Genomic DNA, 14,570 nt, shown 5'->3' with positions numbered 1-14,570 from the left:
TCTCTAATTGCTCCTCTTGAACTTAGTCCCCCTCTCCATGATTCTCTCAAAGCTTTTTGAAGTTGCATTACAATGGTGCTTCTAGATTTGATTGTGCTTCACTTCCTGTGGGAATATGGTTAAAATATAGATGCTAATTAAGTAGTTCTGGGGGTGGCGTTGAGATTCTGCATTTTTAATAAGTTTCCAGTGGATGCCCATGTTGATAAACCTGGAGCCGCTTCAGGGAGCAGATTAGCAACATTATCAAGGTGCAGTTTTTATCACCATTTGACCTTGTATTGGAGTCTGTTGGGAACACAGCTTCTTCCTCATAAAGACGGCGTTCTCTCAGGGCAGGCCTCAGTTGTGCCTGTAATCTCACATACTTCCCAGTCTGGGGCCTTGGTGATTTGGTGAAAGGTTTAGCCAATGAAACTTTGAAATGAAACAGCAAATTAAACTCTGAATTATTGCTTACCTGAGGATTTATCTCTCCTATCCCAGGTGGGAGAAAACTTATCAGAGTGCAGAGATCATACACCTTGATGGGTAGGTGTTCCTAGTCACAATCTGATTTGTTGTCCTATCATTCAAGGGGACAAGAAAAGGAGTTCCTTCATCTTACAGTGTGAAGGTTTGATTCCCTTTGATATTTTTTTTTTGTTGTTCTACACTAAATGACCCAGGCAAGTAATATTGTCAGTTATTGAAGGAATCTCTGCTATTGTCACCAGCAGATGATGTCCAGTATATTAGTTTTAGCATCCCTTGTCTCCCCATGGTCTTTAATCTTTTGTCTCTAATAATGAAAATGAAATGTTTCTTGGGAAGCCTACCTAAACTTGTAAAGTCAGCAAGCTTAATTTTTACCATGTTTACAAGTTAATTTGACTTGTTTTTCTATAGACTTAAGGGAAATTTTATCATTTTGTCAAAAAAGGGGGAAAACTTTGAAAGATTTATTTACTTTGCTGTTCAAAAGCCCTTTCAGGCATTAGCTTCTATAGCTGAGACTGCTGGTTTTCCAGCAGGGAAATAGGCAGCTTCTGCTGTGGCTCTCAGTGGTCCTCACCTCTGAGTATCCATGTCCTTGCATAGTCTCTTCCCCCAGTGTAGCTGGACCTACTGACTTGCTTCTAAGAAAAGAGTACAATTGATGAGATGTCACTTCTGGGATTAGGTTAAAAAATTCTAACTTCCATATTGCTTGAATATTTTCTTCCTCTGTCTTTATTTTATTTATTTATTTTTTGCTTACACACTTTAATGAAGAAAGCTGCCATGTTGGAGATGCCTCATGGCAAGGAAGTGAGGGTAGTCTCTGACCAAGAGTTGGGGAAGAACTGAAGCCATTGGTCCCGAAACCTGTAAGGGACTGAGTTCTGTTGACAACCAAATGAGTGAGTGTGGAAATGGCTGATCACTCAACCATGAGCGGATGGCAGCTAGAATTATTGTCTTGATCATGGCCTGTTGAGACATCTGGAACCAGAGGATTCAGCTGTGATACATCTGGATTCCTAACCAACAGGAACTGTGAGATAATAAATGTTATTGTAAGTTATTAAGTAATTAAGTTTTCTTTTCTTTGAGACTATGTCATGCTATGTTGTTGAGACTGGAATCGAATTCCTGGGCTCCGGTGATCCTCCTGCCTCAGCCTTCCAAGTAGTTGGGTCTGTGGGCACATGAGAACACACCTGACAAGCCATTACATTTTGGGGTGATTTGTTATGCAGCAATAATCAGCTAGTATAATAGGTCTCATTCTTAACATATTTGTAAGAGATGTCTCCAACTTATTAATATAATTTTACTATACTTTCTTCATGAATATTCACATCTTTTTACCTAGGAACCCCTTACTACTACTACTATTACTACTACTACTACTACTACTACTAATAATAATAATAAGAAGAAGAAGAAGAAGAAGAAAGGAAGAGGAAGAAATACATATTTAGAAAGCTGCTATGCCAAATATAGGTGGTTAACAATGAAAGGGACATTTACAGATTAAATATCTCAACAGATTCTGGGTAAACTTAAACAAACAAGAAAGAGGATGGGTCCCTGGGTTTCTGTATGGTATGTGTAGTGCACCAACTGGCCAATGGGCGTTCAAGGAGGAATGAATGCTTAGAGAAGACTGAGGACTAAGATGAATGAGTGCTAACCTTTATGAGGCAGTTTCATGGCAAGGCTGATATTTGAATTGATTTATGAACTATGAGTTTTGACTCCCCATCTAGGATTATATTTTTGTTAGATAAATGATTGCTTTTTAGAATATTATGATGTCTCTTCAGTAGAACTACGACAGTCCCCTTGAAATTTCTATTAAAATGCAAACTACTCTTAATACAGTCAAGGCTTCTGAACAATATTATTCAACTAAAGTCTTTTCATATCAGATTCTAATCCGGTCAGAATACATTTGACTGCTAGCTATGTTCCAGGGAAATCTTATTCAAGTAAATATTAAATAAGAATAGAAGCCACTGCCAGATCTGAACTGAATATACAGTGTTTCAGGAATGCTGAAATGCCATCCATTGGGTGTTCCAGAATAATTTAAAAAATCAGCATGGCATCATTTAAACAAATAATTGATTATCTTTATGAGTTATCCCATTAGTGTTAAAACTGCCAAGTGCTATTAACTTCTTTTGAATCTGGAGGAAGAGGCAAGTAGAGGTCCTTGGGGTCACTTAGGTCAACTACAGAGTGATTCAGTTGCTGATAAGAACTCCTTTTTTACTCATTTGTTGGCCATTCATGGGATTTATTGCTTAAGTTGGATTTTGCTTAAAATATTTCTTTTGAGCATTGATTTGGGTGTCATACATCTCACTTTTTTACTGCAATATATTTCTTGTCTCTTTCTTATTTTTATTTCACTGGTAGGTACCATGGTGCGATTCTTACAAATGGGGGCCATAGCTAGTACTGATGTGTATTTCTAATAATGTTTTGTTTGTTTGTTTTGCATCTCTGAAAATGGTAGGACTGATACTTGGAGTGAAAACCAGAATAAGGTGAGTGTGAAGAACAGAAAGAGAAAATGTACTCAGTAATCACAGGTCAAGGTCTAACTCAAACAAAATGCAGATGTTGTAATAAAACCAATAGTCCTAGCCCTCCTCTCTTGGCTTCATAATGTAAGAGTTTTCCACAAATCTAATACTTGTGTGTATAAGTGATATTAGAGTAGTGTTGGATTCACATTCTAGTAAATCAGTGATACATATCTTAAATAATGAACACTTCATGATTTTGCTCTTGAGAGTATGAAAATAAGAGTGCACTGAAAGAACAGATTGCTGAGTCTTCCACTCTATTATCTTTGCAACTGATTTACACACTGATGACCTTACCAGAGCCTATGATACAGTGCTGCACCAGCTTCATCCTCGGTCTCATGAAAGATGAAACTGAAATCACTTAAAGATTCTCATGACCCAAATCAGTTGATCAGCTTCTCACACTGAGCTCTATGCATTTTTCTATAGGCTGTTCCCATAACACTGGCCACTGTATTCTATGTTTATAAAGTGAAAACTGACAGATAGGAGATTCAACTCTGAAGGAAATTGTTCTTGGAGGAATTAATAAAAAACATATATTTAAAGAATGTAGAACTGGGGCAGGTGCACTGGATTTGTCCAACTTTGTCATCAAGAACCCACAGAATCTCAAATCCAGTCATCCAGGCTTATGGGGTCAATAAAATAATTTGGATGGCCATAAAAGCTTTCCACAGTTTTAAGGACCTTTAAATCCATGAAGAGGTTTCAAAGAGCTTGTCTGCAAAGTAAACAACGTTAGTATTCTGGCAAGTGTGGACAAATCATAACCATTCTCCTCAGAAAAAAAATAATTGATGGATTTTATTTTCTGAAAGCACAGCAATCCCTGGTGCAGTTCCTCGAGGATATGGCACACATCTAAATGTCAGCAGGTACCTGATCACAAACCCACAAACATCTGTGACATTCTTATTGCTTGCTAACATTGCAGCCTGCAGGGATTTTTCTTTACACTGGGGAGGGGAGGAGCAGGGGGACTAGTATAATCATGCCACATGCCATGCCACTGCCTCTTTCCAAGAAACAGAACTAGACAAACTCTTACTGAAAGTAAAATAGTCTCTGGAATTATTTACAAAATGGAAACTGTATTTACTAGTTTCTGGTCACATACAGAATTGAGTGAGAAAAAATCAATAGATGTGTGGGAGATACATTTTCAGTCTCTGTTTGGCTACAGAAAGTTGCAGGGAAGAAGCAATCAGTAACTTTATCTTTGCAAGTTTGAACACATTCAGTGTGATAGAGAAACGAACCCTTCATATGTGTTCATAATAAAATGAGACAAGTTACTGATCAAGCTTCCTTTCTGTCTCTCAGGATGTTTTGTCCTCCTTAGCCTTAGATTTCCTCTTCATTATTGAGTGAGCTCTTGGCTAGCAGGGCTGTCGGAAAGACATTTAACTGGTCCCTGTGGGTGGGAGTTGGGAGAAATATAAGGATTCAGTATTAAAAAATTAAAATGACAAGAAGATGACCATTTCTATAGGAGATGATACTATAAAAGCCCCAGGGATGGAGATGTTGAAATAGTATATTTTATGAATTTGTGCCTAATTGAGACCAATTTTTCCCCCTTTTAAAACTTGTTACTTTGTGATAGAATGTTGAAATAAAGCAATTTTCCTTCAAAATCTATGTGGATTGTGTCTTAGGCTGGTAGATAAATAGCTGAACTTTCACTTTAGTAAGATTGGGCAAGTATCTACCTGCCAGCTAAGCAAAGGGATGTACTGAAGGTATCATTTTGATCTTGTGGTTTGCCCAGAGATTGGTTTCCTTGGGTCTTACCTGCTCATGACACCAGGAGGCTTCTATGAAGAAGGGAAGAAAATGTGCCACACACATAATTGGTTAAAGAATAGTGGGCAAGGAAGTGATTTTATGAATGTATGGAGACTATACTCTCAATTCAGTTTAAGCCTATGGAAGAGAGGTTTTGTTTCAGTAAAAATGAATTAGTAATTAAAAAAAACGATTCTATTCATTAAAATCTCTATTTTATCATTTTTTGGAAATTTTTTGGTACTGGGGATTGAACCTAGGGGTGCTCTACCACTGAGCTACATTCCCAACCCTTTTATTTTATTTTGATATACGATCTCTCAAAATTGCCTGCACTGAAATTTGAGATCCTCCTGCCTCAGCCTTCTGGGTAGTCATCACACCTGATAGTTTTAAGGCAGAAGGTCTCATTACTTCAGGTCCTTTGTATGTAGCACAAAGATAAAAAGGGTATGCCTGAATCATACTGAGGCACACATATTTAACATGGTCATATTGACATATAAGTATGATAGCAAGGCAACAATGGTGACTGTACACTCAGTGCTACTGTATGAGCTCTGTGGACCAGACTACGTTACTTTCTGAAGAAACATTCGGGAATCTAGACTAGAAAGGAGGAAATGGAAACCATCTCATGGAGATTCAAAGAGCAGCTTCATAGACCCAAGGAACACCTTCTGAGGACTCCTAGAGGAATTTGAGAGTGTTAAGAGTTGCAGAAAGTCTTTTTGGGTTACATTAAACACAACCAGATTTTTTACCTAAAATACAGTGGCTTCATTAGCCAAGTGTAGATAACTTTGTATAAGCTCATGAACTATTTCCTCTGTAATTCTCTAATCTTTTTTCTTTTTCCAGCAAGATAATAAAAATGTTTTAATGAAACCAATAAAAATGATTCCCCTTGCAAAATGCTGGTAATCCTCAGCTTGCAGCACTAGGCCCTGCAATTCTGGGTCGCTGGGTAAGGGAATTAAGTGTTGCTATGTTAGATGTATAAGGCATTCCCCAGTGTTCTGTGGTGACAGAAACATATGAAGAACAACAAACAAAAATAGCAGCATAATTAAAATACTATGTAAAAGCTCATATACAAAGAGCCTATTCTCTTTGCTCATGTTGAGGCCTCTTGACAAGGAAAGTGTCAAAGATTTTGCTTTTTGAAGAAATCTCATTTTAGTGTTTTAAATTAAATACAGATTTTATGTGTGTGTGTGTGTGTGTGTGTGTAGCTAGCACAACTTTGAAATAATAAGAACTATGCTATTTTGGTTTGCTTCTTCCTTGAAAATTTGTTTTTTAATTGGGCAGGTTTACATTATAATACTGGTACCAGGTCATTCTCTTAGTGCCAGTGGCTTGTAGGGATTCATTTATTTATTTATTTTTATTTTTTGTAGTTGTAGATGCACAGAATGCCTTTATTTTATTTGTTTACTTCATTTTTTTTAATGTGGTGCTAAGGATCGAACCCGGTGCCTCACACATGCTAGGCAAATGCTCTACCACTGAGCTTCAGTCTCAACCTTGCTTGTAGGAATTCTGAGGTTATTTAAAGGGACTTCCATGTGTATCTTATTAGGTACTTTTTCAAATCACAAAGTTTCTATCAACTGCTGAACCTAGTCTGGATCCTGGTTCAAGCCTGTCTCATAAATTTCACAAAGCTTTATTAGCCCCAATATCAGAATATCTTCTTTATCTCTTCTTAGTTTCATTTTCTTCCTCAGTGCCACACACATAATAAAGGGGACAAGAGGAAGAGATTCTGTTGCCTCTCTGGCTTAGGAGCCTTGTCTTTGATATATCATCTCTATATTACTACCAATAGTTTAACATTGTTCATTTTTTAATTTTATAGCCCAGGCATAAAATGCATGAAGTGTGGTATATAAACCTCAAATGTACAGTGTAATGAATTTATGTGTATACATATTTTTTATTAGTACATTATAATTACACATAATAGTGGGTTCATTTTGACATATTCATACATGCATGAAATATCATTTGCTCCATTTCAATCCCCAGTACTTTTACTTTCCCTCTCTACCTTCCTATTCCTATGTTCCTATTTTTCTTCCTATACTGGTCTTCCTTCTACTTATTTATTGCTTTTTTAAAATCAGTACTTTATAAATATACATAAAGGTGGAATTCTCTGTGGTATATTCATATACGCATATATCATAATTCGGTCTCTCTTATTCCAAATTTTCCTCCCTTTCTCACCACTCCTTCCTCCCCTTCATTCCCTTCCTATATTCTACTAATCTCCCTTATATTTCCATGTGATTCGCTTTTTAAAATTTCTTTATTTTCCTCTGGCTTCTGCATATGAGAGAAAAAATTTGACCCTTGACTCTCTGAGTCTGGCTTATTTCATTTAGCATGATGTTCTCCAGTTCCCTCCATTTACCAGCAAATTACATATTTCCATTGTGTATAGATACCAAATTTTCTTTATGCATTTGTCTTTAGACCAGCATCTGCACTGATTTCATAACTTCATAATTTTGATTTGAACTGCTATAAACGTCAATATGGCCATGCATAGTGGCACATGACTGCACTCTCAGCAACTAGGGAAGCTGAGACAGGAGGATTGCAAGTTTGAGACAAGAATCAGCAACTTAGTCCTAAGCAACTTAATGAGACCCTGTCTCAAAATAAAAAAATAAGAGGAGCTGGGGATATTGCTCAGTAGTTAAACACTCCTGAGTTCAATATCTAGTACTGAAACCAACCAACCAAACAACAACAAAAAATATTGATGTGCCTATATCAATATGGTATGGTATGCTGATTTTAGTTCTTTTGAATAAATACCAGGAAATGGAATGCCTGGGTCATATGGTGGATCCATTTCTAGACTTTTGATAAATCTTCACGCTGCTTCCCAAAGTGGTTGTACTGATTTGCAATCCCACCAACAATGTAAGAGTGTAACTTTTCCCCCACATCCTTCCCAGCATTTATTATTATTTGTATTTTTGATGATTGACATTCTAATTGGAATAAGATGAAATCTCAATGTAGTTTTGATTTGCATATCCGTGATTGCTAGGGATGTTGACTGTTTTTTCATGTTTGTTGGCTAATCTATGCATTTCTTCTTTTGAGAACAGTGTGGTTCGTTTGTCTATTTACTGACTGGATTATCATTGTGTGTGTGTGTGTGTGTTAAGTTTTTTGAGTTCTTTATATATTTTGGATATATGCCCTGTCAGAAGAGTAGCTGGCAAAGATATTCCCCCATTCCATAGGCTCTCTTCATGCTCTTGTTTCCTTTGCTGTGCAGAAATTTTTTAATTTGATACCATCTCACTTATTGATTTTTGGTTTTATTTTTTGAGCCTTAGGGGTCTTTTAAAGGAAGTTGGTGCTTGTGCCAATATGTTGGAGTGTTGGCCCTATGTTTTCTTCTACATTAATGAATTCTTACAAACCTACACCTGGGTAACCATCACACAGATTAAATATAGAATGTTTCTCTTAGAAGTTCTTCTCATGCCTTTTGCCAGTTAACACCACTCACTGTAGGGATCCAGATTAAGTCTGATACAGCTATCTTGGTTATAAATGCCATTTTGTCCTTGACATGCATTCCAAACCATATAGGATAAAAAAGATTATAAGACAAACATTTTGATCCACACCCACTTATTTCTTAATTGACGATTGACATTTTCATAGTTTTTGAGGTAGCCCATATCTATTCTGGTTGGCTGAGGCCTGCCTTTGATTAGCTTATCATATGAACCCCTTCCTCCTGTCTCCTGATATTGGGATCCTCCTTTCTTGTTACCACCTAGGACAGACTTCTGTACATAGTTCCTAATGCATTATATTCTGTTAGTTAACTTTCTGTAACTATAATGAATGCTTGCAAAGAACACCTTACAGAAAAAAAAAAGTTTATTTGAACTCACAGTTTGGGAAGTTTCAACTTTCAAATGCTTAGCTGGCCACATTGCTCTTGGACATGTGGTAAGACAGTATATCATGGGGGAAATGCATGGCAAAACTGTTCACCTCATTATCTGGATGCAAAGGAGAGAGAAAGAGAAAGAAGCTAGAGTCCCATAACTCCCTTAGAGGGCATGACTTCAAAGACCAGAAGACCTCTCACTAACCCTGCCTCTTAAAGTTGCTGTCACTCAATTGTGCTAAATCAGGGACTAAGCCTTTATCACATGGGCCTTTTCAGGGACATTCCAATTGTAGCATGTACTCTATGCAATCCTGGATTGGTCTAACTTTTTTTGGTCTCTCAGTACTTTCTGTCTTTGGTGACTGGTTCTTGTACACCAAGTTTTCCTGAAACAACACCTGTCTCAGAGATAACCATTAACTGACTTCTCTATGTGCAGAGTCTCTTGTTTTGTATCTGGCTTCTTTTTCACAACAGCTTGTCTATGGAATTCATCCAAGTTATTGCATATAATAGTAATTTGATATTTTCATAGTGCCATGTTGTTTTCTACTGGATGATTCCACCACATTTTATTTATTTATTCTTCATTGGTGGACAATTGGATTGTCTCCATTTTTTTATGACTTTCATGAGTAAGCCATCTCTGAACATTCCTCTGTGTGTGCGCGCGAGCATGTGTATTTTCATGGACATAAACATTCTCTTCCTTTGAGTGTATATCTAAAAATGGAATTGCTAGGTCATAGGACAGATGTAGGCTTAGTTTACTGGTTATCAGACATCAAAGAATTTTTACCCTTCAATTGCTGAAAATGTAATAAAATCTTTTTTTTTGTTTTTCCTTCCCTATTGCAGCATTAGTCCTTTGGACAGTAAAACAGGCTGTCCCTTGTGATATCAGAAATAATAGAAGAAAACAGCTATTTCACCAAGATTTTTGCATATAGAAGAATTGAAGTAAAATAATATTGTAATGAAATTGAATTTTTAAGAAAGTATTTGTAAGATTGATCCAAACAACAATTATTTCTCATAATAAATCTCAATTTATTTCAAGAATAATTCTATTTCCAACACTTCTTGTTAAGTGAATTTTCCCTTTTGTTTCTAATTTTGTAAGATTATTTTTATTAATATGTATTACTTTTACATATTAGTGGGATACAGTGTGATATTTTAACATCTGCATTCCATATATACTGGTAAAATCAGGGTAATTTGCATTTTTTTCCTCCATACTTCTTTATGTTTGGAGACTTTGAATTCCTCTTTTCTAGATATTCATTACATATATAATAGTTTATTGTGAACCATTGTTATCCTATGGTGCTTTGGAACACCGGAGCTTATTCCTTTTACCTGTGTTTTGGAATCCATTACTCAACAATCCTTTATCTCTACTTTCTAACCCACTATTCTACAGTCATTTCAAATGATTTTAGCTTGTACATATGAGAGAGAGCATATGGTATTTGTCTTTTTGTGTATGGCTTATTTTTCTTAATATCCTCTGGCTCCATCCATTTTCCTACAAATGATAGGATTTCATTATTTATAGCTAAATAATATTCAAGTGTGCATATGTACCACATTTACCTACGCATTCATCTATTGATGGGTGGTTGATATGAATCTAAGTTATTGTCAATAGTGTCACAATAAACATGGATAAGTAAGTATCTCTTTGGTGTGCAGATTTAATTTCTTTTGACTTCTACCCAGAAGTGAGACAACTGGATAGTATTGGAAATCTACTTTTAGTTTTCTTGAGGAACCCCAATACTATTCTCCAAAATGGCTGTACTAATTTACATTCTCACCTAAAGCATATTAGAGGTTTTTTTTTTCCTCCACATCCTCAACAGTATTGTTATTTCTAGTCTTTTTGGTAATGGTCATTCTAATTGGGGTGAGATGGTTCTCATCGTAGTTTTGATTTGCATTTCCCTAATGACTAATGATATTGAGTATCTTTTCATATATTTGTTGGCCATTTGTATTCCTTCTTTTGAGAAATGTCTGTTCAGATCTTTTCTCATTTTTAAATTGGATTATCTGATTTTTCATTAATTTTTTATTTTCTTATATCTTCTGGATATTAATCCTTTCTCAGATGAACAATTGGCAAATATTTTCTCTCATTCTGTAGACTGTGTGTTCACTTTGTTAATTGTTTCCATTTTGCTTCAGTGGCACTTTAGACCAAGGCATTTAATTTTTCTAAGCACTATTTCCAGGATCAATAATACCTGTACCCTTTGCCAGTCTATGAACACAGTTGTTATTCAATAAATGCCTACAGAAAAAGAGATCCATATCCCTGACACAAGTACCAGAAATGACATGTTCTTTTCTCAGAAGGAGAAATTGCCTCTCCCCACAAATGGCTATGCCACTGTGTTTACAATTTCTGGGTTGTCCTGAGCCCTTCAGCATCTCCCTAATACTTCTCTGCACATTTCTCAGCAAAGGAGAATACAATTACAATGAACCCTGGTCCAGAAAGTGTATCTCTCATCATAGTTGTTCTCTTTGTGTTGTTTGCAATTTCTTACTTTAATTAAAGGATGAATTTCCTAATAACAGTATCCCAGAAGAATTGCAGTCAAAGAACTTCAAGTCTCTCTTTCTCTTTCCCTCTTTTTAACTCACATACACTGTGTGTTAAACTTACTGGAGATCCAAGATTGATTTCTTCAAATCTGAGAGGCCTTGTTTTTGTTTCTGTCTTCAATTCTATCCTCACCAATATCAGTCTCTGTCTTTCTGTCCCATCCATAAGGGTTTGGGCTTTAGGGACAGTAACTGGGGAGGGACAGGGGCAGAGTAGTTGGTCTTTTTTCCCTTTCCCTATGAAAATGTTTGGCAAGTGGGAAACTTTTACAGAATTATTGTATTTTTTAAATTTTTGAAACAAAGACCACCATTTTTATATTATGGTAAGTTTTAATTTTTAGATTGTACAATAGGGAAAAATCTCTCAGTTGCTCAACATCAGAAACACATGCAAACATCCTCTGTATCAAGAAAAGAGTAGACAGCTTCTCAAAATGGGAAAATAGTTCTAAACTGTGCTAAACTGGACTTCAATTTTGTCAAATTTCTGTTCTTAAGCCTCTTGAGGGTTCAGTGCTCTGACTTTTCCTTAGAGCAACACCCAATCCATGAAATTAAGGCTTAGAGAAACCAAGATTACTAAAATTAGGATTGAGACTTCACTTGTGTTGATTAGAGGATGTATTTATGAGTCTGTGTATCTAGGGGCAGATAAATGAGTTACAGAGAAGTTTATAAATATGCAGGGTTTTTTTTCCTGAACTGTCAGCTAATTATGTAAAAATTAAATTAGTATGCATTGGAATGATTAAGTATATAAAGCAAGAGATAAAGAAAAGGAAGAATACCTAGAAATAGGGCCTGCTCCTGTCATACCTTCAGTGAGAATAAGCCATAATTCTAGACTAAGACAGCTTTCCTTTCCAAATATAAAACCATGAGTCTCAGTAATTATAAAAATGCCTCTCACTGGGGCTGTCTCTTTCAAAGGTTAAAGATTCCTTTTCTTAAAATTCTTAATTTTTTTTAGAAAACAGATAGCAAGTTAGATAAGGTTAATTTTTCTAAAAAATAAAAGTATCATTTCTAAACAGAGAAAAAGGAGAAAGTATGATTATTTTTAAAAGATTATTTTACTTACAAAAAGAGTTTTAATATTTTGACTTTTGTCTCTGTTCAAAAAATTAGAGAAACTGATAGGGAAATATTATAAAATAGTCTTCGGACCAGTTTCTTTTCTTTGTTCTCTAGTTCATTTTTCTCTCTTCTTATGCTTATTTAGCATAATAGTGCATCACAAGATTTAACTGGTAGCTGGTTCAAAGACTGTAACCTTGGCATCTCTAGATCTTTAGAGCAACACACCCTTGTTCCAAGTCTGAAGCTCTAAATTCAGGGAAGTATGTGAACCAGATGGGTACTCCTGGAAGGGGATAAATAAGGACCAAGTCCATGCCAAATCTCTGGGGTTGTGCTGCACATTATACAATGGTACAACTCTAAGATCAGTAATACGTGTCTGGCTTAGATGAGGTGGTGTTTGGCACATAGCCAGACTAAACTACACGTAGAACTACGAAGTCTTATTACATGTATTTAATTTTGTTGTACATAACTTTGTCCTTGAGATGTGGCAGCTGAGCTTCCATAAGCTTTAATCTGAGTATAAAACGAAAAGTTGATAAAAAAAAAAAAAATCAAAGTGGCGGGATTTACTGAGGAGAGGAGAAGCTCTGGAGGAGGGCTCCTCTGGATCAGTTGAGGGCCACGCTTGACCTTGCTCCCTCACCTACCCCACTCCACTCCATGCCCTGCTAAAGGTAGAGTTGAGCCAGAAGGTCGAACAGGAGGAACATTAAGACAACACAGCCATTTGCCTGAACGCAGTGACAGATCAGGGGCTTAGCTGTCCAGCAAGGAACATGACCTGCTCTCTGTAGACTACAAGAACGTGATTGGGGCTGGTGGTCTGCCTGGAAGCTCATCTCAAGCATCAAGCAGAAAATCCAGTACCTTGGACAAGAAGTTGCCACTGATTAAGGGGTATGGTCAGAAAGTGGAATCAGAGATGAAGTCCGTCTGCACCACCATCCTGGTATTGTTGGATCAGCATTTAATAGCTAATGCAGCTCACTCAGAGAGTAAGCTCTCCTATGTGAAAATGAAGGGACATTACTTCTAGTTACTTGCTAAAGTTGCATGTGGTGATAAGAAACAAATGGTAGATAATTCCCAAGGAATTCACCAAGAAGCATTTGATTAAGCAAGAAAGAGATACAACCCACACACCCAGTTTGTTTGGGACTGGCTCTGAACTTTTCAGTATTTTATCAGGAGATTCCCAATAACCCAGAGCTTGCCTTCACACTGGCTAAAGGCTTTTGGTGAGGCCATTACAGAACCTGATACACTGAATGAAGATGTATTCAAAGACAGCACTCTGGTTGTGCCATTGCTTACAGACAATTTAACATTAGGGACAACAGTGTGGAGAACAATGTGATTCTGCAGAAGGGGTCAAAAACTAAATACAAATAGGATGTTATCCTTCTCTTCTTCAAGAAATCTTTTTGTACACCTACATTTTTTTATTCCACTTGGATTTCCTATACCAAAGGAACCCATCTGTGTGTATAGAATCACCTGTTTATAGTCTTTTCACACTGCTTCTCTGGGAGAACTCCATCCCTTCATTTGTGCTCACCTTGGCCTTCCTGGCATGCAGTTACTGCTTTAGAAAGGTATTAATACTTTCATTTCATTTAAACATAAGTCAACTTCCAAACACTTAGTAGAGGATTAAAAATGTATCTGGTATTTAGGAAATACGAACCAGTTTTGCAAGTGACTGTATTTTGTATTACTGTGAAGACATGAAAATGTACTTAATTATGATTGAAATGGTGTACTATGTAATTTCTTAATTTCTCCATTTCTTTCCTTATTCTTTTTTGGGGGTTTCCTATTAGTAATCAAATTTTTCATACTCTTACTGTCTTCCTTTTCAGTAGGAATCCAGAAATATTAGATTGATAGGGAAAAGTATTTCTTCCTGGTTCGAGGGTCACAAATTGAAAAGGCTCCTATATGTCACATATTATGGAAGTCACATCTATCTATGACAACAGGGTGTTTCTTACTCACTATTAATTTGCTACCATTTAAGTTGACAACTTCCCTTCTCAATAAAAATTCATTTACACCTCCTGACTTTGCAG

General features: G+C 36.4%; 1 pseudogene; it reads left to right on the top strand.

Moving 5' to 3' along the window:
- Nucleotides 1-13,880, top strand: part of LOC114086881 (14-3-3 protein theta pseudogene) — a 32,408-nt pseudogene extending 18,528 nt beyond the window's left edge.
- Nucleotides 13,881-14,570: the final 690 nt, after the last annotated feature.

The sequence above is a fragment of the Marmota flaviventris genome, chromosome 6, assembly GCF_047511675.1.
Source record: "Marmota flaviventris isolate mMarFla1 chromosome 6, mMarFla1.hap1, whole genome shotgun sequence".
NCBI lineage: Eukaryota > Metazoa > Chordata > Mammalia > Rodentia > Sciuridae > Marmota > Marmota flaviventris.
This window is presented reverse-complemented; position numbering and strand designations above follow the sequence as displayed.